Source organism: Vulpes vulpes, chromosome 5 (genome assembly GCF_048418805.1).
Source record: "Vulpes vulpes isolate BD-2025 chromosome 5, VulVul3, whole genome shotgun sequence".
Lineage (NCBI taxonomy): Eukaryota > Metazoa > Chordata > Mammalia > Carnivora > Canidae > Vulpes > Vulpes vulpes.
The window spans coordinates 29,104,347-29,126,631 of NC_132784.1; positions in this window are offsets into that span (position 1 = coordinate 29,104,347).

Genomic DNA, 22,285 nt, shown 5'->3' on the forward strand with positions numbered 1-22,285 from the left:
AATGGAGATGATAAATTTCTGTAGTTTTAAACCAGCCTGTTGATGGTACTTTGTTACGGCAGCCCTAGTGAATCTTTACATCACTTGTAACAGATGAGGAAATAATATCCAGGGTGCCAAGTACTTGCTTAGGGTGATGGTTAATGAAGAAACAGGTCTGGAACGCTGCCTGACTGTAGGGCTGAAGTTTCCTTTGGCTCACAATGTTGCCTTCTAATGGGGGTACTGCTCTTAGAAAAAAGATATTCAGGTTCCCAGTATCCTCTTTTAAATACATGTATGTTTTGATTTTTTTTTACCACCTACAATATCAAATATTGGTGCAGTAATTTTAAAGACAATGGGAAAGAATGTTACATATATTTTCATTTTCTTCATATGAGACTTAATATCAAGATTAAATATCGTCTTAATACTTTTACCAATTATTAACAATTTTTAATCCTTAAGTTTTTCCATCTTCTTAAAAAGAAGAAACCCTGATTTTGAATACATGTAACTCAGTATAATCATACACAACTATGAAAATGCAATTGTATGGTATCAACTTCCAGTGAGAGGCACCTAAAAATAACCATTAACCATATACTCTGATCTGGTTTTATATTTAGTACTTATTGGTCTAATGGCATAAACTGGGCTTGGGGGAAAAAACTATTTTCCAAGCTTTGTCTTGAATTTTTCCCTAATGATGTTCCTCTCTCCAATGTGATTTGCAAAATGCTGGCTTCTGCTTTCCTAGCTGAGTCAGAAATGGCTTTTCTCTGTTTAATCAGACTGTTGTGTTTCTCTGCATTCTCAGAGCTCTTTAGCACTCTCTCTTCCTCTTGGAGGAATAGGGATAGGGTGTGTTGAACTCCACTGCTGGAAAAAGAGCCCCCTTGGTAAGAATCGGAGATGAAACCATTTCCCCTGCCCAGCGTCAGACTTCTGTGTCCCACCATTAAACCTCCTTCTGTAAATAAGAGCTCATGTTGTATGTTTGTAATTGCTGAATGCTCACTAGAATTTGTGGTATGACGCTTCACCTCTCATCTACTAGAGTTTCTAATAGTGATCATCATCACAAGCAACAATTAAAACTGAACATTCAGGTCCCTCTGTCCTGAAGGTTCAGAAACACAAAATTCTAAGATTGAAGGGTGATTTTAAACACTTTGTTTATTCTCACAGCCATTCCTTCTCTGTTAGGAAGAGAGGAGAGAATGGCAGATGGGCTACTAAACCCGTAACAATGCTGTTTGAATTTCTTGTTTCTATTTCACACAAATTGGAATTTAATGAAAACATTTAAACATAAAATGTACACAAATAGATGAACCTTGGGAAAACCTTTTCTCTGAGTAAAATGGAAGATAGACTACAAAAAAAAAAATTAGAGTCTCAAGACCTTTGGTGGAAACTGAGAGCCCAAAAGTCTTTACATAATTAAACTATATTTAGTCATAGTTTGCCACTACCGTCAACACTCCTCAATATTTCCTTGTACTGAGTGAAATGTTTTCTAGATTGCTGAAATCATGGATCTTAGAAAGCTAGAGATTTTAAAATGCCAAACATATATCTAGTCATGCATTCTTTCTGAATGTAAAACTTGCAAATGAGTGTGTGTGAGTGTGTCCATGTGTGTGTATATGCATGGGTGTACGTGAGTGTATGTACGCGGTGCTTGCTGTGAAGCTGCCAACTCTCATTCTTTCAGAATGAGGTGCTTCCATTTATTGTCTCAATTTCAATCTGCCTGGGGCCTAAAATAAAGAGAGTCACAATTGATTTTGGTTGGATATTTAGAAACTCATTCAGATTCTTTCTGAGTCAATTAGATGATCTTAAGTTGGCAGCTCAGTAAATTTCCTGCTGGGAACTAGATTGCAAGGGGGAAGAAAACAAATAAAGATATTATGTGCAATTGTCCATCAAGAATCAAGAGTTCTGGATAAGACCATAATTGAAACACCTGTTCTCGTACTTGCCGAGGCCCATTTTTGAGTACAAAGATGAGGAAAATATATTGATATTATATTCATAAATGTATCTTTTATACACAAAGTGGGCATGGGTAGTAGTGGTGTTTATGTAACAGTATTTATTACATCATAAGGCACATGATGAAATTGAAGCAAAAGCAGCTTACTATCTTTTTTTGTGCTTGCTCCACACTGAAGTGGATAAAAGGTCCTATATGAAGTTTTGAAGATATTCAGAAGCACTGTCAAATATAAGCTACCATGCCATATGTCATACTTAATAATTGAACAATACAATGACCTCTAAACAATTTCATATGATTCTATCATCTTCACAGCTATGGCTCTTGCTGTGGGAATAATTTTGGCATGCCTCTTATCCTTTATAAAACTACTGGTGAAAAAAAACTTAAAACTTGGGATGATGATTTGAAAATTACTGACTCAATAGCTTCTAAGAGATTTTCAGTCAGGTTATTATTTTAGGTAAAGAAAAACTACATTTGGTTATCTAAACCAAGGTCAGCAAACTTTTCGGTAAAGGGCGAGAGATTTTTACATCTTGCAGTCTCCGCCTCAACTACTCAATGTGTCATTACATTGTGAAAGCAGCTATGGACATGTAATGGATGAGCGTGGTTTACATTCTAATAAAACTTTGCTTATGGACATTGAAATTTGAATTTCATATCACTTGCATGTTACAAAGTTAATTTTTGATTTGACAAAAATATAAAACCATTCTTAGACCACAGGCCATATAAAACCAGGCAGGATTTGCCCCATGGGCCATAGTAAACCATCCACTGATCTAAAGAAATAACGCTGGTTTGGAATATATCAATTCCCTGTATTGCCTAAAACTCAATTCTAAATGTCATAGAAATAAAAGGCCATGGCAGTCAGAAAAACAACACTGCACGCCAGAAAGTGTTAAAAATTCCTTTCCTTCCCTTCCTCCAAATCACATAATTTATTGACTATCCCTTTGTCAATGATTGAAGGATCTAAGGAAGAAAATTAATACCTCAATTATTTGACAAGTTCAAGGTGAGATATGTTCAGACTAATGAAGTATTCTAATCAAGTAAAGGTTGTCCCATTTATGTATGAAATCACTATGAGGACTTCAGGGACATGTAGAGGTCTCTTAAACACGAAAACAAATATTTAACCAGCCATAAACCTTCCATCTAGAAATCTGATTATTTATCGATGATTTTACCAACTTACTTTATAAGAAGACTTGAATTAATATTTAAGAAGGCTAAACCTAAAAATATATGAACTGTATTCTATGTAAGGGAACACTTGTGTGCTCTTGGTAGGAATGTAAACTGGTGCTGCCACTGTGGAAAACAGTATGGAGGTTCCTCAGAATGTTAAAAATAGAAATACCATATGATCCAGCAACTTCACTTCTGGGAATTTATCCAAAGAAAATGAAAGCATCAATTTGGAAAGATACATGACTCCCTATCTTCATTGCAGCATTATTTACAATAGCCAAGATATGGAAACAACCTAAGTGTTTGTTGATTGTTGAATGAATAAAGAAGACATGGTGTATATATATGCATGATGGAATACTACTCAGCCAGAAAAAAGAGTGAAGTCTTGCCCTTTGTGACATGGGTAGACCTTGAGGAATTGTGCTAAGTGAAATAAGTCAGGTAGAGAAAGACAAATACTATATTATTCCATTTACTTGTGGAAACTAAAATACAAATGAACAAAACAAAATTCATGGTTAGAAACAGAATTGCGGTTGCTGAAGGGGACAGAATTTGGGGATGTGAGCCAAATAGATATAGGGGATCAAAAGATTCAAATTATCCAGGTATAAAGTAAGTAAGACATGGGGATTTAATGTACAGCATGGTGACTTCAGTCAATCATATTCTATTGCATATTTGAAAGTTGCTAAAAAAGAGTAAATCTTAAAAGTTTTTATCACAAGAAAAAAGTTTTTTCTTAAGTTTCTATGGTCACAGATGGTAACTACACTTATTGTCATGATCATTCCACAGGGTATACAAATATCAAATCATTATGTGATATACCTGGAACTAGCATGTTATACATCAATTATACTTTAATAAAGAAGAAAATTAAAATTAAAAAGAATAGACTATATTCTATGTGTGTTAATATAAATATAACATATACAATACATAAATATAATGTATAATATAAATAAATATATAAGTAGAATCTGTTTCAAATTTCTCTCCAAACAAGTAGTTAGTAGTGGCTTCTGATATTCATGGAAAAGAAAAGGTATTTTCATAATTGAATCTGATTTAAAATGCAAAAGACAAACAGTGACTTAAAAAATCATGAGATATGTCAGAAGAAGCATTTAAATATTGTACAAATTAGAGAGTTTTTGCTAGAAAACTTTAATGTGCAAAGTTGTCCCTGCTGTTAACTAACAAATCCAAAATGTGACATATTTTTCCATGTAAATGGGAGGAGACGATAGTGTCTCCTCTCACCCCTAAATTATATGGAGAGAGAGATAATTGCTTTATTACAATCAGTGAATGGGGAGCAGATGGTTAGTGTCCATGTCACTGTAGGCTTTCTCAAGTCAAGATGCTATTTTAGTTGTGTCTGTCCTGGGTGTGAGGTGGTTAAATAGTTCCATCCTGAGGTGGTCTTGCCAGAAGGATAGTGATGTTACAAGAGAAATCTTCCAGAGATTTGTAATGGGGGAGCTGTTTTCATCGCAGATCCCAGCAAAGAAAAGATGTTCTGAAGTAAACAGAATAAAAAATCTTCCTCTCATCGCCAACATCACCAGCAGTCCCTGGAATGCTGTTCATGGCAGAGAATTCAGCAGGCAAACCATGATAGCAATTATAGTTAGAGAATTTAAAACAAACAGCAAACAAAATCTATGTTGTAAGAGAAAGGAGAACCTAAAGAATATCCTCCGAATACCTTCAACAGATTTTAAAAACATAAATTAAGGCCCTGGCAGAAACAAAAATGGCACCCTCAAGCTGCATAATCAAAGAGCATCTAAGAAAGTGGTTATTCATTATAGTGTGGGAAGAGCTTAGGAAAAGCAACCAGGGAGACGAAATATCTGAGGGTTCACATCCATGCTTACAAATCTCAGACCAGGAGGAGAAGGGAAAGAGTCAGTTACTAGAAACTTAGAGGGAAACTTCATGGTATAGGCTTTAGGCCCAGGAGCTCTACAATTCAACAGAGGAACATGGAAATCCTATAACTACCTGGCAGGGAGGATGCTGGGGAATAAATATACCAAACCCACATCCCCCTTCTCTCCAACTTCCTGGTGTTTCCCATTGGCTAAACCAAATTATAAGCTAACAGGCAAGAAAGCTCTTTGCTGTAGTCCTTGCTTCCTGGGGCAAGAGCAGCGTGAAGAAAGATGAAGGGAATATGTCTGCAAGGGCAAGTGGAAGACATCAGCATCTACGGTGTAAAAAATGGAATGTGAACTGGTGCAGCCCCTCTGGAAAACAGTCTGGAATTTCCTCAAAAAGTTAAAAATAGAACTACCCTGAAATCCAGTAATTTCACTACTAAATATTTACCCAAAGAATAAAAATATACTGATTCTAAGGTATACCTACCCCCTGATGTTTATAGCAGCATTATTTACAATAGCCAAATTATGGAAAAAGCCCAAATGTCCACTGACTGATGAATAAAGATGTGGTATACATATACAATGGGATATTACTCAGCCACAAAAGAACAACAATGAAATCTTACCATCTGCAATGATGTAGATGGAACTAGAGAGTACCAGGCTAAGTGAAATAAGTCACTCAGAGGAAGACAAAACCAAATGATTTTACTCATATGTGGAATTGAAGAAATGAAACAGATGTACATAGCAGAAAAAAAGAACAAGAATCAAACCAGGAGACAAACTCTTAACTAGAGGACAAACAAGGTTATGGAAGGGAAGGTGGGCAGGGATGGGTTAAACAGGTGATGAGTATTAAGGAGTGCACTTGTGGTGAGTCCTGGGTGTTGTACGTAAGTGATGCATTCTACACCTGAAACTAACATTGTGCTATGTGTTAACTGGAATTTAAATAAAAACTTGCAATTATAAAGTGAATGAATGAGTAAATGAATCAATGAATGAATGATTTCCCAACTGTTAATGGAAATTTGTCTGAAAATTACATGGCCAAAAGAGGTCATATATGAAATCTTTAGATAATAGTTGATTAAATACATATTTTGAAATTCAAGTACACACCATTAAGGTCACAGAGATCTTAGATTTATAAAATGGAGATATACACAGATGAATTTATTTTTTATTTTTTTTTAATTTTTTATTTATTTATGATAGTCACAGAGAGATAGAGAGAGAGGCAGAGACACAGGCAGAGGGAGAAGCAGGCTCCATGCACCGGGAGCCCGACGTGGGATTCGATCCAGGGTCTCCAGGATCGCGCCCTGGGCCAAAGGCAGGCGCTAAACCGCTGCGCCACCCAGGGATCCCTACACAGATGAATTTAAAAAGTTGTCTCCAAGAAAGGAGACAGAGCATATTTATATGTATAATTCCCCATGTCCTTAAACTTGAAGACACATTAAAAGAACCAAATTAGAAGAAACAAACAAGTAAACTAGAAAAAATCTCAAGAATAGAATTTGAGAGTCAGCTGAATTGATAGGAAAAACCCTTTGAAAGGGAACTTTAAAATTTTAAAAGTAGTGTCATAATAGGTGAAGAACAAAAAAGAATGTTTTAGAGTGAAGGAGAAATCCAAAGTTTTGAAAACAACAGAGAAAAGGAAAAGAAGGATGAAGACCATTGCCTTGGAGAAATATAAATGGTAGAATTAGAGAGACATCCCAAACTGCCACCCTGTACTCTTAGCTATTATTTGAGAGGTTTTTTTTTCCCCAAAAACATGTTTTATTTTCATAATGAAAGACCCAACAACACAACAAAAAACGTAACTGAGCTCTAAATTTAATCCCAAAATTTCAGAGTATCTGCTCTTAGAATCTGTAAGCAGTAAGGGAGCACATGGCAAAGCTTCTGGCACAAAGGAGGCCTTCAACAAGTGTCTGCTAAATTCATTGCATGAACAAAAGTGGTCACAGGTAAAATAACTCCCCAGGAAGCTGCGTAGATGGGTTAGTGGGAGGAATAGCAGAGTGGAACCTAGAGCTCTAACTTGGTTTGCATTGCCACAAAGAAGAATAAAATTAGTTTCCAGGATATAGGATTTACTCATAATGGTCTACTTTTGGGGCCTGCATATCTTGCCAGCAGTCAGAGTAACCAGTAGACTCCTCAGTGAGGCATGTTGGATGCCTCTGAAAGGGAAGAAAGAAAATCAGGCTTAAGAGGGACTTCTATAGGATCGACCTTATTGGAAAATAATCTGGTGGCACAAATACCGAGCTGATATGACCCAAGTGTACACCGGGCCTGTGTCAATATCCCATAGGGTCATACTTAGGGACTGAGCGAGGCACTGAAGGTTCTTAGCAAGTAGCAGTGCTTGGAATTAGGTAGCAGGGCCATGGTTGTAGGTGATCATTTTCAGTAAAGATACATCACCAGTTGGTAGCTGATGCTCTGGGTAGAATTCCATGTAAAATGCTTTGCAGCATTTGAGCAGGGTCTAGGAGTCATTGAAGAGAAAGGCTACAGTTTAAATAACAGAACAAAGAAAAATGTATTTGGTCAAATAAATGATGGCAGGACATACTTATTCATTAGGTACAGTGTCCGGGGCCCATAATACTTCTATGGACTCCTAACTTTTTTTTTTATTTTTCATTTTAAAATTAGAAGACAGACATCTGGGTGGCTCAGTGGTTGAGCATCTGCCTTTGGCTCAGGGCGTGATCTCAGAGTCCCGGGATTGAGGCCCACATCGGGCTCCCCCGCAGGGACCCTGCTTCTCCCTCTGCCTGTGTCCCTGCCTTTTTCTCTCTCTGTGTCTCTCATGAATAAGTAAATAAAATCTTAAAAAAATAAAATAAAATTAGAAGAAAAATGAACATAATAGGAATAAATATACACAAATGAATTTAGCCTGGCTTATATTTGTCTTTATACCAATATAGTTGTAAAAAGTTGTTATTTTTTTTTTTTTAAGTGGAAGAAGGGACCATGAAGGCAAAAGTGCCTAGGACCCACCAAAGTCTAATGAGGTTACAGACAGAAGATTAAAAGTTAGTAACCTTGTGGGATCCTGGGGCTCACCCAGGGAAACTGGATCCCAGTTTTTGGTAGGGTTAAAGTCTCAGCTGACCACCTTTGCAACTTCAGAAGTGGCTCCAGAGAGAGTGGCACACAATCCTTCACCCCTTCAGGACTTAGGAGGCTAAGGCTGTTGCTCTAGATTCCTAAAGGACAATTTAAATACATGGAGCAGACTGACCTTAAGACATAGATCTGAGTAACCACCAACCACCGTGTGACTTTATAAAACACATATTGATCTTCACAGACCTTCCTACCCATGTGAACTAATTTGCAAAATCAAAGGTAACAATAAAATCTCAAGTGTGATCTCTCTCACATCTCATAGAAAGTGAGGGTCTGATGAGGAAGTAACCAGAAAGATTAGAGGAGAGGACAGTTTTCTGATTGAAAGATTTCCATCGTTTTCTAACTTGCTCCCTGAACCTCTTCCCACCCGTGAAAATACAAAACGGAGTAGCAAGTAAGGCAGTGTTAGCCTCATCAGTCATAAAACCTATCAACAAGTAGCCTCCTGTGTTCCACATCTGTGGGAAGGAAAACATTCTGACTGCTCTGAAAACATGCGAAGGAGAAACTGAATCCCCCTTGCAGGAATCACTTTTCAGCTCGGTGTACACTCAAATTGCATGATGCTCCAAGTGGGAAATGAGGATGTCAAAGTCCCTCAAGACAAAGAAAGATCACATTACAACAGACACCTGCACCAAAGCCCAGAATGGATATATCATGACCATTTTGAGCCACTGGGTAACCTTTTGAATGAGAAACTAAGTACTCAAATTCAGTGGCTTAATGGCATGTATCATTCATTCAAAAGAGTCAGTGGAACCCAAGAACAGTTTCCTTAATGAAACCCATGCCTCAAGGTATTGTAATTACATATAGCAAGAAGTATATTACAGGTATAGCAAGAAGGTTTCATATTAAACCTGTGTTTGTATATGCTTTTATTAGCTGAATAAAATAGAAAATCAAAATAAGTAATCTTTTGTATCCTTCAAAAAAAATCACGATACGATAAAATATCCAAGTATTTTAACATTGAGAGTTTAATGGGGTTCCACCAAGAAACCAAAGCATCTCTATCTATATTTGTAAACTTTCAATTGTCTTCTCACCTGACAGCATCAGACTGCACAGAAATGGAGTTAAAATTCCCATCAGATGGTCAGTGTTAGAAAAGTAAATACTGTTTGATCTCTAGACAGCCGAATAACAACCCAGGTTGTCAGGGTGGCAGCTGATCTGTCAATGATGTTTTTTCTCAATGAAAACTCTCCAGTGTAATGAAACTTTTTCTAGGGCAAAGCAGATCCATGAGTCATCCTACTAGAAACAAAATCAAAGAGGATGGCAGAGAATGCCATTTACTGGGATCTTGTCACTCACAGTAAGCCTATATTTAGATAAGTTAAAGCTGAAATCTGAGCTGTGTTTGATGACGGATCCATGGGCACAACTGGGCTGCATTTGCTTGAAATGAAAACGGATAGCATCGTGTCCATTTGGGCAAAAAACAACTCAGCACCTAGAATTCCAAGTCATCAGACTCTCTCCATCAAACTTTTTGATGAACCTAATCTGGTAACTTCAAACTAAACAGCTTAATTTGGGGAAGTCCTAAGATAAAATTGATCTGGGATGGCCTATCTTTTGACATTAAAAAATTCTGAGGCTAGAAGCTAGAGGAGAAGAAAAGAGTTTTACCAAGTCTTTAAAATTTGCATGTGGATCATTAATCACCACTTAATGATAAATGCATGTAAAATATTTTGAAATTATATTTGAAGAAAGTTAATTATAAATAACAGAGAATATATAATGGGATACTCTTTGAAGGAAGAAGCTAGAAATTAAAATTAAATTTGCACAACTGAACATACTTACTCTACTAAAACACACAACACTTAACTAACATTAGCTATATCTATACCATGAAAAAGACTAGGTTAAAAATTAATCAGAGAAAGGGACAGAGTCCAAGACGGCAATGTAAGAAGTCTCTGAACTCACCTTCTCCATGGACACACTGCATCTGTACCTACATATAGAGCATTCCTCCTGGACAAAACTGAGGGCTGACTTAACAGCTTTCTGCACATTTGGGGGACCACACAGAGAACAGTGAGGGATACAGAGACACAGTAACCTCTGGAACTGTTTCCACGGATGCAATATTCAGTGGGGAGGGATAATGAAGGACTGGGAGCAGATTCACCTACCCTGAGGTGCAGGAAAAAGACTTCAGTTTGAAATGGTGATGAGAATTTAAGGGAACCAGCATTTGAATGTCTGCATGGAGGGCCTATAAAATATTCTTTGGAAATGGAGAAGCTGGCAAACATCATTATTTATGCTTCTACTCCATCTTGATAGCACAAACAGCATGGTCTAGGCACTCCAGCTGGCCTAATCACACAAGCCCCAGCTACCCTGGAGCACAGGAAAACAAAACAAAACAAAACAAAACTGTGGTTTCAAAGAACAACTAGAAAATAAAGGAAAGAACCCTAGAGAGATGAGGTAATGCTCTCCAGAGTTGGAGGGGCTAGTGAAAGCCATTGTATGTGCTCTTCCACCAATGTTACAGTGAAGATGGGAGGAAAGGATGAGCACTACCGCCAGGTAGCAACCTCAGGGAGCCCCAAATACAGCCATCCTCCCAAGGCAGCCACCTGCACCTTCCCAAGCTGCAGCTGTCCCACCAAGGCACTCCAGCATGGCATGCACAACATGACTCCCAAGGACAATGCCTGTAATAGCTCCAGCCATCTCACCAAGGCAACACGAGAACAAAGTACACCAGGACACATGAGCCCTGCACCTGCATTGGCTCCAGCCATCCCACTAGGGTGCCTGTGGTGCAGACAACCCCAGAATACCCCGCCCATGCCTACTGCAGCTCCAGTCAGCTAGACAAACCAACAAGCACAAGCAGGCTACACAGAAAATGTCCTATTTAAGGCCATTCCTTTAAGACTGGAAGAAGTAGCTGTTCTAATTCAAAGAAACATAGGAAGTAAATCAAAATGAGAGAGAAAAATGCTCCTGATGAAAATACAAGATATAACCAGAAAAAAAAAAATAACTCAACAAAATGGAGATAAGCAATCTACCTGATAAAGAATTCAAAGTAGTGGTCATAAAGATGTTCACTGGACTGGGTAAAGAGAAGAGTAGATAAACTTAGAACTTCAACAAAAAGAAAGAAAATATCTTTTTAAAAAATCTAATCAAAATTGAAGACTACAAAACTGAAATAAAAATGCACTAGATGAAATCAACAGCATATCAGAAGATGAAGATGAATGGATCAATGACCTCAAAGAGAGGACACAAGAAAGCATCTAAGGTGAAGAACAAAAAGAAAAAAGGATTTTAAAAATGAGGATATGTTAAAGGCTCTCTAAAACAACATTGAGCATACTAACATTTGCATTATAGAAGTTCTAGAAGGAGGAGAGAGTGTGAAAGTGGCACACACACACACACACACACACACACACACAAAATTCAAGAAATAACAGCAAGAATGCCCCCAACTTGGGGAAGGAAACAGACATCCAGGTCCAGAAAGCACAAAAAACACCAATCAAGATAAACCTAAGGAGTTCTACACAAAGACGTATTATTTGTCAAAGATTAAATAAAAAGAAAGAATCTGGAAAGCCAGAGAGAGAAGTTGCATTCAAAGGAAACAGCATAAGGATATCAGATAATTCTGATCTTTCAGAAGAAACTTTGCCAGCCAGAAGAAAATGGCATGGTATATTCAAACTGTTGAAAAGCAGGCTCAGTGGGTGATCATCTGTCTTTTATTAAGTTCATGATACTGGGGTCCTGGGATCAAGTCCCACATCAGGCTCTCCAGAGGGAGCCTGCTTCTCTATCTGCCTATGTCTCCCATGAATAAATAAATAAAATCTTTTTTAAAAAGTGTTGAAAATAAAAAACCTACAACCAAGAATATCCTACACAGCAAGGTTAGCATTCAGAATTGAAGAAGAGATAGTTTCGCAAACAAAAGTTAAAGGAGTTTATCACCATTAAACCAGCCTAACAATAAAGATTAAAGAAATTCTTTAAACAAAAAAGAAAATGTCATAACTAGAATATGAAAGGAAAATATTTCAGTGGTAAAATCAAACCTATAGTAAACAGTAGACTAATCATTTATAAAGCCAGTATGGTGGTTAAAACACAAAAGTATCCTAACTCGGGGAAACGAACTAGGGGTGGTGGAAGGGGGGAGGAGGGCGGGTGTTGGAGGGGAATGGGTGACGGGCACCGAGGTGGACACTTGACGGGATGAGCACTGGGTGTTTTTCTGTATGTTGGTAAATTGAACACCAATAAAAATTAAAAAAAAAAAAACCACAAAAGTATCAAAATAAATTATATTTATAAAAATTAATCTAGAGATCCACAAAATAAAAAAAAATTTAAAACATGAACCATATACTTAAAATGTGGAGGAGGGAATAAAAAACAGATCTTTTAGAATTGTTCAAACTTAGGTGACCATCAAGTTAATATAGACTGCTATATGTTTAGGATGTTATATATGAAACTGATGATAACCATGGATAAAAACCTAAATAGATGAGAGAGAGAGAGAGAGAGAGAGAGAGAGAGAGAGAGAGAGAGGAATCCCAGCATTATAGTAATGAAAGTCATCAATCACAAGGGAAGAGAGCAAGAGAAGAAGAAAGGAACAGAGAACTATAAAAACAACCAAAAAGATATAACAAAAATGGCAGTATATCCACACCTGTCAATAACTGCTTTAAGTCTAGATGGACTAAATGTTCCAATCAAAAAACATCAGTTGACCAATTGGATGAAAAACAAGACCCGTCTATATACTGTCTACAAGAGACTCACTTCAAACTTATAAACACACATATAGGTGATTGAAAGTGAAGGAATGGAAAAGATATTCTATTCAAATAGAAATGGGGGGCAGAGAAGCCATAGTAGCAATACTTACATCAGACAAAGAAAAAAAAAGGTTATAAACCAAAACTGTAACAAGAGACAAAGCAAGGCATTACATAATGATAAAAGGATCAATTCAACAAGAAGATATAATAAATATCTATGCACCCAACATACGATCACCTAAATACATAAAGCAAATATTAACAGACATAAAGGGAGAAAGTGATAGTAAGACAATAATAGTTGGAGACAGTAACTTACATCAACAGATCATGCTGAGAAAAGAAATCAATAAGGAAACAATGGCTTTGAATGACACTTTAGACCAGATAAATTTAACAGATACATATAGAATGTTCTATACCAAAATAGCAGAATACACATTGTTTTCTAGTGCACAGGGAACATTTTCCAGGATAGATCACATGTTAAACCACAAACAAGTCTCAATATATTTAGAAAGATTGAAATAACATCAAGCATCTTTTCTTACCACAATGGTATAAGACAACAAATCAATTATAAGAAGAAAAAAAAAAGACCACAAATATGTGTGAATAATATGCAACTAAATAACAAGGCAATAAAGAAATCAAAGAATAAATTAAAAATTTATGAAGACAAATGAAAATGAAAGCATAATGGTCACAAATCCTTGGGATATATCAAAAACAACTCTAAGAAGTTCATTTGTAGTGATACAGATCTACCTCAAGAAACAAGAATAATCTCAAATAAACAATCTACCTTACACCTAAAGGAACTAGAAAAAGAACAAGCCTAAAGCTAGTATAAAAAAATTAATAAAGATCAGAGTTGAGGGGATTCCCTGGGTGGCTCTGCAATTTAGCACCGCCTTCAGCCCAGGTTGTGATCCTGGAGACCCGGGATCGAGTCCCACATCAGGCTCCCTGCATGGAGCCTGCTTCTCCCTCTGCCTGTGTCTCTGCTTCTCTCTCTGTGTCTCATGAATAAATAAATAAAAATACTAAAAAAATCAGAGTTGAAATAAATGAAATAGAGATTTAAAAAACAATGGAAAAGACCAATAAAATAGAGAGCTTGTTCTTTGAAAAATAGAAAATTAATAAATCTTCAGGTTCATCAAAAAAGAGAAAATTCAAATAAAACAGAAATGAAAGAAGAGAAATATTAACTGACATCACAGAAATAAAGGATTAAAATAATACTATGAAAAATTATATGCCAGTAAATTGGACAACCTAGAAGAAATGGATAAATTCCTAGAACATACAATCTTCCAAAACTGCAAGAGAAAGAAGTAGAAAATTTGAACAGACCCATTATTAGTAACAAAATTGAACCAATAATAAAAAAAACTCCTAAGAAATAAAAGTCTGGGATAATGGCCTCATAAGTGAATTCTACCAAACATTTAAAGAACAGTGAATACCTACTCTTTTCAAACTATTCCAAAAAACAGAAGAGGAAGTACAGTTTCCAAACTCATTCTACAAAGACAGTAGTACCTGCTATCAAGATCAGATAAAGACACTACAAACAAAAGAAAACCATAGGGCAATGTCTCTGATGAAAAGAGATGCAAAAATCCTCAACAAAATATGAGCAAACTAAATCCAATAATACATTAAAAAAATCATTCACCATGATCAAGTGGATTTATTCCAGGGATGCAAGTGTGGTTCAATATTCACAAATCAATCATCATGTTATATTACAAATAAGAGAAAGGATAAAAAGCATATTATCATTTCAATGGATGCAGAAAAAGCATTTGACAAACTGCAACAACATTTATGATGAAAACTCTCAACAAACTAGTTTTAGAGGGAACATACCACAACATAACAAAGGCCACATGTGAAAAACCCATAGCTAACACCATACTCAATGCTGGAAAAGTCAGTGCCTTTTCTGCAAGATCAAGAACAAAACAAGGACATCCACCCTCACCAATTTTATTTCATACGTTATTGGAAGTCCCAGTAAAGGAAATTTCTTAGACAAGAAAAAGAAAAGCCATCCAAACTGGTAAAGAAGAAGTAAAATGTTCACTATTTGCAGATAGCATAATACTATAGACAGAAAACCCTAAAGACTCTACCAAAACCTACAAAGTACTGATAAATTAATTCAGTAAAGTCACAGAATACAGGATCAGTATTCAAAAATTCACTGCATTTCATTTCTGTATACTTATGAAGTAGCAGAAAGAGAAATTAATTATCCCATTTACAGTTGTACCAAATATATAGGAATTAACTTGGCCAAGGAGGTGAAAGACTTATATTCTGAAAACTACAAAGCATTGATGAAAGACATTGAAAATAACACGAATAGAAAGATATTTCATGCTCATAGACTGGAAGAACCAATACTGTTAAAATGTCCATACTACCTAAAGAAATCTATAGATTTAATGCAATCCTTATCAAAATACCAACATTTTCCACAGAACTAGAACAAATAATCCTAAAATTTGTATAGAACCACAAAAGACCTCAAATGGCTAAAGACATCTTGAGAACAAACTAGAAGTATCACAATTCCGGATTTCAAGATATACTACAAGATGTAGTAATCAAAACAGTATAGTACTGGCACAAAAATAGACCAGAGATCAATAGAACTGAACAAAGTCTATAAATAAACCCATATTTATACAGTTTATGACAAAGGAGACAGGAATATACAATGGGAAAAATACAGTCTCTTCCACAGTGTTGGGAAAACTGGACAGCTGCATGCAAAAGAATAAAACTGGACCACTTATTTACACCATACATTAAAATAAACTCAAGTCCTAAAGCTAAGACCCAAAACCACAAAATTCCTAGAAGAAAACATATGTAGTAATTTCTCTGACACCAGCTATAGAAATATTTTTCAAGGTATGTCTCCTCAGGCAAGGGAAACAAAAGAAAATATAAACTATTGGGACTACACCAAAAGAAAAAGCTTTTTTACAGCAAAGGAAATCATCAACAAAAGAATGATGCAACCTATGGAATGGGAGAAGATATCTGCATAAGATACCTGATAAGGCTTTAATATAAAAGCATATAAAGAACTTATACAACTCAATACCATAACACCCCAAATAGCCTGATTAAAATAGGCAGAGAACCTGAATAGAAATTTTTCCAAAGACATGCCACTGGTCAGCAGACACATGAAAAAATGCTCAACACATCACTAATCATTGGGGAAATGAAACTCAAAATCCAATGACCTAACCTTACATCAGTCAGAATGGCTAGTATCAAAAAGACAAGAAATAACATGTGTTAGTGAGGATGTGAAGGAAAAGAAACCTCATAAACGATTGGTAGGAATTGGTGAAGCCCTGTAGAAAACAGTATGGAGATTCCTCAAAAAATTAGAAATACCATATGGTCCATTAATTCTACTACTTAATATTTAGTTAAAGAGAATGAAAACATTAATTTAAAAAGATATATGCACACTTACATTTAATGCAGTATTATTTACAATACCCAAGATATGGAAGCAACCTAAGCTTCCATCAACAAACAGATGGATGGGTAAAGACATGAAACACACACACACACACACACACACACACACACACACACACACACAATTTACTCAGCCATAAATAAAAATGAACTTGCCATTTGTGACAACATGGATGGACCTTAGGGGGACTGTGCTAAGTGAAATAAATCAGAGAAAGACAAATACTATATGACTTCACCTTTATGAGGAATCTAAAATGGAAAACAAAAAAAGAAGCAGACTCAAAAACACAGAGACCTTGTAGTTGCCAAGGGGAAGGGGTTGGGAGGAATGGGTAAAATTGGTAAAAGAGTTTAGGAGGTACAAATTCCCAGTTATAAAATAAGTTATGGGAATGGAAAGCATAGCATTTCTGGCGAGACTTTTAATGTATGGAACTATCACCTTGTACACCAAAATTAATATAACATGGTGGTCAATTATACTTTGACAATTTTAATAATTAAAATTTTAAAACAATTGTAAGTGTTCTTTATGGTTAAAAACAATTGAAAAGAAAATTTATACACTTGAATATATATGTATTTCATAAAACAATATGAAACCAATTTATAAAATCAATCGGAACATTTTTATCAAATAGTCCATGATCTATGTCAATTTGTACATGTTTTTAATTAATCTAAATTATATGTACATAAAAAATATTGAAAGCATAAATGGAGGAATGGCATAAATATATATTTCACAAAAGTGAAAATACAAATGTCTGGCAAATTTTTAGCAAATAAATAAATGTAAACTAAAATGAGAATACACAAATGCCATTTTAAAATGTTGATTTATCCAAATTTCATAAAAATCATAATATCTAGTATCGGTTAGAATGGTGAGAGTATAAATTGAAGCAACATTTCTAGAAATAAGTTGGTTATAGTTTTCAGAAGCCTGAAAAAAAATCTTTGAATCATACAAATGGATCTTGGAACTTGTTGATAAGTTCCAGTAAAGGAGCACAACTATTCCAATAACCCTGAAGGAAAAATGGTCATCTTCTTCAACTTTTAGGGAAGTGCCATTAGAATTGATGAGAGAATAAAGAAAAAGCCAGCTCCTTGAACTAGCAAAATCCTGGAAATAATTTAGGAGATGGAAGCTACAGCTAGATCATTTATACAACCCCTTTTTGAACTGTTGATTCTGCTTCTCTGAATAAACTTCTAGGAAATAATCAGAATATACCCCCATATATTTATTTGCAAAGATGTTGGTTGCACTTTATAAGAGAAAAAAAGAAAAACAAAATTGTCCAGTAGAAGGAACAAGTGTTCACATTAATACACATTAAAGGTCTACTGAAGTCTTTCTTTTTTCTTCTTTTCTTTTTTCTCTTTTCTTTTCTTTTCTTCTTTTCTTTTCATTTCTTTTCTTCTTTCTTTTCTTTTCTTTTCTTTTCTCTTTTCTTTTCTCTCTTCTTTTCTTTCTTTTCTTTCCAGTAGCCTCCACACCCAGGGCAGAACCCAACTTGGGGCTCACACTCACAACCATGAAATTAAGATCTAAGCTGAGATCAAGAGTCGAATGCCTGACTGAACCACCCAGGTACCAATACCAAAGTGTATTTTTAAAGATGTAACATTAAATAAAACCTGTTGATAAAAGTATATGATCTTAGAACAACATATCTAGGCAGGAAAACTACGAGCCTTTAGATATTATTCACTGAATTGTAGAATTACTGGATTTCTAATGTTTTTACCATGACTATATGGTTTACTCAAGTCAGAAGACTCTGTTACACTACTTATTGGAAGCTGTAAATACAGTACCAAAATTTCATTAGATAAAAATGATTTTTGCCAATTTATCATAATAACCAAAGTTAGACTTCCTTTAAATGACATTGTAAAGGCCTTACATTTTCATAAAATCTTTTCTAGATTCTTTTAAAAATGAACCTAAATTGCCTAATTATGCTTTATTCAGTTTTCTGTTCTACAACATGGAAAGTTGTCAACAGAAAAGTACCCTTCACGAGTTCAATATCATATCAGCTCTCGATATTACAAACAACCTGTGTGCAAGGGGCAGATGAAGAACTAGCAAATGCTGTTTTCCCTCTTGGCTTCCCATGAATTTGTACTATCTAATGTTCTGAGAAGAGTTTTGGACACCTCTAAATAACAGCTGAGAGAAGGAACTGTGGTACTTCAATCTTTGTTTTTGGCAGTATTTGTTTTCAATGTGAAAGCAAACAATAAAAGAAAACCTTTCCCATTTGCTTTTATCAGCCAGAAAGTCAAACCAAAGTCATAGTATCCTCAGCAAATAGCACTTGACTTTAGTACACAAACTCATCCTTCATTTATAGATACAACCTCCTAACATGTTAAGTCAACATTAGAATGATAAATAGTCAGGGGCCAGGTTGCTTAGGAATATTTTAGGTGATTTTGAGTAGGGCTCTCCTATATTCTCATTTTGGATTTGTCTATAGAGTTGAATCTCTAGGTAAAGACTCTGAAACATCAATCCTATTTCCTGCAAAGACAAACATGTTGAAGTAATTTTTTTCCTTTTCAAAACTGCTTGTACCTCAGAGACCAATCTATTGTCTACCTTTGTGAACTTGTCAAATATCTACTTTACAAATAGCAAGAGTGCAGGTCAATAGATCATTATACAGGGCCACATAAATGTGATAATGAGAGTGACAAAGGTACACCAGTATGTAAAAGAGCAACAAAGCTGCTAATTAAAAGTGACTTCAGGAATTGGATCAAGATGGCAAACAGAGCAAATGTGTTTGTTTCTAAGTCCCAATCCAAATCTCCACAAATGACAGAAAACACACCCATTTCCCTTAATTGTAAGTTCATTACAGCACTGGAAAAGCATAAGGGAGTTAATTTGGGCCAGAAATTTTAGGAAATCTGCACCACATGGAAAGCAGTTAAAATCAATATGCATGAAGAAAACTGCCACAGAAGGTAGAAGGAGCTTCAAGGTTGTTTCACACCCAGAGAGCTGAGCAACCGTCAGGGTGATTTGGTGTGTAAACACATTTGAAGTAGTTTAGCAGATTAACCAATCACTCTCTGCTCCCAACAAACAAGCACACCCAGACATACACACACAGCAAAAACAGAAATCCTTTGGAAGAATGCAGCATTGACTGTGTGCACGCGGGCCAAAAAGTCAGTGAGGAATCCCCAATGTCTTGGGGACAAGAGAGTTTCAATGTCGAGAAATGAGCTGCTAATATATACTATAAGCAGCATGTCATACCATTGCCCTACAACTAGGCAGGCAGTAGTTAACAGAACCACACATACACATAGGTAAATAAAGACTCTCTGATACAAAGATGACATCCAAACGTAAATCCTGAGAGATTTTAAGAAAATCAACTCCATGAAATAAAAGTACCAAATTAAAAATAACAATAATTAACATCTGAAGAAACAGACTTAATAGAGCGGAGTATAAATTTTGATAATTATGTATATTCGTGTAACACCCAAAAACAAGATTTAAAACATTAATATCATTTCAGAAAGGTCTCTTGCTCCTTTCAATCTCCCCATTGTGAGCAATAACTTTCTGATTTAAGTCACCATAGAAAAAAAATAATAAATCACCGTAGAATAACTTCGTCTGTTCTTGATGTGATATAAATGAAATCATAAAGTATATAATCTTTCAACCAAATGCTTTTGACATTCACCCATATTGCATACTTTTTAGGCAAAAAACAATATTCTTTTGTATAATTATACCATATATTACTGATCCATTCTCCTGCTGTAGGACATTTGACTAGTTTCCAACTTGAGGCTATTGTGACTAGAACTGCTATGAACATTCTCGTAGAACTATTTTTTATTAAGAATGGAATTTCAAGGCCATAGGGTAGATAGAAGTTTAAGCCTATCTTAAAAATGCCAACCAGTTCTCAAAATGTCTGTACCATTTTACACTCTAACCTACACTGTAGTAGACATCTATTTTCCCTACATCCTAACCAACATTTGGTATTGTCAATCATTTTAATGTTAGCAGTCCTAGTGGGCATGGGTATATATTTCGTCTGGTACCTTGTTCAATAATCAATTATGTATATATGGATTCATTTCTTGACTCTACCTACATATATAGAAGTAGCCAATATCATACTGCCTTTATGATTGTGGCTTTCCAGTAATATAGTAAGTCTTAAAAACAAATAATGTAAAGTCTGCCATTTTTTTTCCCAAGATTGCTTGGTGTAGTCTAGATTCTTTATATATCCATATAAATTTAGAAATAGATTGTTAATTTCCAAGGGGAAATTGTCTACTGGGATTTTGAATGAGCTTGCTTTGAATCAAAAGATCAATTTGAAGAAAATTGATATCTTAACAATATTGAGTCATCGAAATCATAGTCATGATCTAGGTCTCCATTTACTTAGGTTTTCTTTTCTTTCTGCCATTAATGTATAATTTTCAGTGTAGAGGTAGTGCACCTTTCACTAAACTTATTAATATGTATATTTTTCTAGCACTGTTATAAATATTGATCATTTTAATTTTCTATTTGTTCATTCCAGTATACAAAAATAAAATAATTGTTTATATTCAGTACTGTGTCAATACTTCAATACTATGACCATGCTACATTTAGCTATTAGTAACAGCTTTTGGTCGGTTCCTTTAGATTTTTCTATGTTAACAATCATACTGCCTGCAAATAACACCGCTTTTACTTCTCTTCTGACTCTTGTGTCTTTTATTTTTCTTACCTTATTACAGTGGCTAGGAGTTATAATTAAATGTTAATGGAAGTAGTGAAAATATTTTTTACTTTGATCCCAATCTTAGGAGGCAAAATTGACTATTCTGTTATTAAGAATGAAATTATCTGCAAGATTTTTTTGATAGGTGTTCTTTATCTGATTTAGGATGTTTCCTTATATTCCTTATTTGCTAACACTGTGCTATGAAGGAGTGCTGGATTTGGTCAAAAAATTTTTTGCATCTGTTGATATAATAACATTCATTCTGATTTATTCCAATAATTTTGTGAATTAAATTTACTGAAAACCGAATTAAAATAAAATGTAGTTAAAATGAACATTAAAAAATTTTAAATCAGACTTGTATTTCTGTAGTAATACTTTAGCATAATATATCGTTGGATTCAATTTGCTAACATTTTATTAAGCATTTTTACATTTGTAATCATGGTTATTAAAATTTCTTTTGTCATAGATTCATCAGGTTCTGATATCAGAGTAATGCTGGCCTCATGAAAAAGGAAGAAAGTGCTCACTTACTCTATTTTCTGAGAGTTTAAGTTTGGGGTTACATATTCATTAAATATTTGACAAAATTAACCAATGAAGCCTTTGGTCTTGGGGTATTCTTTGTGGGAAGTTTTTGAATTACTAATTCAAGTTCTTTAACAGATTTTCAACTATTCATATTTTCTATTTCTTCTTGATTTCGTTGTAATAAATTGTAGAAACTGTAGTGATGTCTCTTTTTTCTCAAATAGGTTTTTTTCCTCCTTTTTTCTTAATCTTGCCACAGCTTTATCAATTCTATTAATGACTACAAAGAACCAAATTTGTCCTATTTCAATAATTTCTGCTCTTATTTTTTATACTGCCTTTTTCTACTTACTCTGGGTTTGTTTTGTTTTT